Consider the following 2,874-nt stretch of genomic DNA (forward strand, 5'->3'; position numbering starts at 1 on the left):
TAAAGGAGAGATGGAGTCAGCTCAAACAGAAGTAAGTTCAACTTTGCCGCATCGCCATTGGTCTGATCCAAATGGAGCCTCAAACAGACTGTCTCTCCTTCCACCATGCTGAAAAGGTTCTTCTGCGTCGATGAGACCAATGGCGAGCTCGGGGTGAATGTAGGCACCATCTGGACTGGAGATCCCACCGGTTGGAACATCTGTGGCAGGAAGAAATGAGGCGGCTGTTGACGGTGCTTAAGTGCCATTTTCACCCATCAACTATACTCAATAATAAAGGAAAACTACATGCCTTACTCACATATTTGTATCACTAACCTCCCTCCACAGTTGTTTTCGAGTTTTGTACATTTCAGATGAGCAGGAGCGAAATAAGACGAAAACACATAGCAGACGCCATACAACTACGCAGAATATCGCATCCGGTGTCACACTCTTACAAAGAGGACCCACATGTCAGAGGAAACGGGGCCTCCACGCAAGATGCACCAGAGGATAAGGATAAGGATCAAAGAATATACCATCCAATAGAATATCAGGCCGAGAGGCTGCTAGGTGGGGTCGTCCAACCCCCTGGGTCGGCCGAACCTAGTCTGGTTCCCGTCCAGGTGCACTTCGAGGAGGAGTGGCTGCCAAGGCACCTGATCACCTTCCATATGTACGTTGGCAGGAAACCGACCTCTAGAGCTATAAATAGGCCTCTCCTCCACCCCCCCCCCACACACACTTCATTCCATTCTCTCCAAGAAGGCTCTCCTCTCTCTTGCTCTCTTAGCTAGGTAGTGGAGCTAGGCTAGTTCTCTTTAGCGAGCAAGTTGTCCTCGGGGTCGTGGAGCAATCCTCGGCTCTTGGTATGGCTTTGTATCCGACTTGTCAGACTTCTATTCATAATGTAGAGTTTTGCCATGGTTGCTTTACTATCTTGATAGTTTATCAATCCATGCTTAGTTCATTCATAAGTTATGCTACGGTCTCGGTTAGGCCAGATGATCTGGGTATGGATAGAGGTTCGTTGTGCTTTCGGGCTTGCTCTAGTGTTTTACTCGTCCATCCGAATGGTGGGAGACCTGGGGGCACTAGAGTAGTGACTTCATACACGAGCGTGGTGCTCGGGTATGCGGGATCCTTCGGGTATGACCATGTTCCATGGTGTGACTAGGGTAGACGGCAAGTGGTGACAGCCCTGTCCGTCCGGCATAACAGCGGTGTTGCGTTTAGCGTACTCCCCGACATTCGGGTTCGGTGTAGGAGTTCATGCAAAGAGGTAACGGGACTGGATGTACTCTGGTGCGGGACCTTCTCCCCGCTATCCCATTTTCCTGGCACCTGCAGTCCTAACCATGATCTAACATGACCCCAGCTTTGGATAGAAGCACTAGGACACCTAACCTAGCCTAAGCTCTAGCTGATTTGACGTAGGATAGAGTAGTTCTTTGTTTTATAGTTTCTCTCCTTTCTTCCTTCCTCTTGGAGTGTGGATGGGTGCTATGTCACATTACACTTGCTTATTCTTTATCTGTACTTACCCCTGTTAGAGTATTGCCCATTGCTTGAGGCACAATGTCATGGTTAATGTTGAGTACAATACCTTTGCCACTGCCGTCCTTTGGGACACAAATAAATAACAATACCCTTACTCTCCGGGTGAAATGCTACAACAGTATATCCGTGTGCTTGCGGATCCATCTGTAATCGTATTGATTATACCAAGAGAGTGGCACCCCTTGGGTGCAATTGCTAGGATGGGTTCGGTGCCCTCATTTCTAGTGATTGCACTAAGGACTGCCAACAGGCATTTCTGGCGCTGTTGCTAAGGATTAACCATTCCTAGTGATTGCGCTAAGAAATGTCAACAAGTATTTCTGGCGCCGTTGCCGGGGATGGCATGTGAACAAAGATACTGTGCTGATATTAACTTAGACCTTGTACTTAGGATATAGTCTTTACTCTTTCAGGCTAATGTCACTTTATGTCTTCTTTTATTTTTGATTTGAAAGAAGACAGGGGTAGTGCATGACTGGTTTCTCCCTGCCGGGAAACTAGACAATCAATCCAGAGAGACTCGTGAGAAGGGCACGACCTTGTGTCTTTCCTCCTCTCGCTATCCTCCCGGCACAGGAACTCATTTCGGAAGCACCACTCGTTCTTGAGGCTATGGCTGAAAAGATTCTCCGCGAGTTCTCCATCCCCTCCACCGCCAATGTGGCCATTGGCCCCAACATCAATGTCGGGAATGTGAACTTCGAGCTCAAATCAAGCTTCATCAACATGGTGCAGGCTAGCCCATTCTGTGGCAAGCCAAATGAGGACGCAAATGCACATTTGCAGAATTTTCTGGAGCTCTGCGACACCGTTGTCATACGGGGTGTCGCCACCGACGTTGTCAAGCTTCGTCTATTTCCCTTTTCCCTCCTGGGGAAGGCGAAATAGTGTTTTTATAAAGAAAAGGACATCGACACCTGGGCCAAATGCTCCAAGGCGTTCCTCACAAAATTCTTCCCGCTGGGCAAAACAAATGCCCTGTGCGGGAGAATTTCAAGTTTCCAGCAGATAGGGATGGAATCCATCCCAGAAGCTTGGGAGAGGTTGCAGGAATACATCCTGGCCTGTCCTCATCATGGCATGGATGAATGGCTCGTCCTGCAAAGCTTCTACAACGGCCTCACAATGACATCTCGAGCCAACATTGATGCTGCTGCTGGAGGAGCCTTCCTCGACCTGACTATCGCCAAAGCAAAAGAATTAGTCGAGAAGATGGTCTCCAATAAGGGGTGGGGCGATGAACGACTCCAACCCTGTACAAAAGGGCATGCATACCGTCAAGGAGATGGATATGATCGTTGCCAAACTGGACCTCCTACTGAAGCATCTCGG

The 2,874-nt window shown here is 48.8% G+C and overlaps 1 non-coding gene across 1 annotated transcript; it reads right to left on the bottom strand.

Annotated features, from left to right (window-relative positions):
* Positions 1 to 2,515: 2,515 nt before the first annotated feature.
* On the bottom strand, positions 2,516 to 2,624 carry LOC120646577. Its single transcript, XR_005664480.1, has one exon. It is a non-coding gene; the product is annotated as a small nucleolar RNA R71 (small nucleolar RNA).
* Positions 2,625 to 2,874: the final 250 nt, after the last annotated feature.

This window comes from Panicum virgatum, chromosome 8K (genome assembly GCF_016808335.1).
Source record: "Panicum virgatum strain AP13 chromosome 8K, P.virgatum_v5, whole genome shotgun sequence".
NCBI classification, from domain to species: domain Eukaryota; kingdom Viridiplantae; phylum Streptophyta; class Magnoliopsida; order Poales; family Poaceae; genus Panicum; species Panicum virgatum.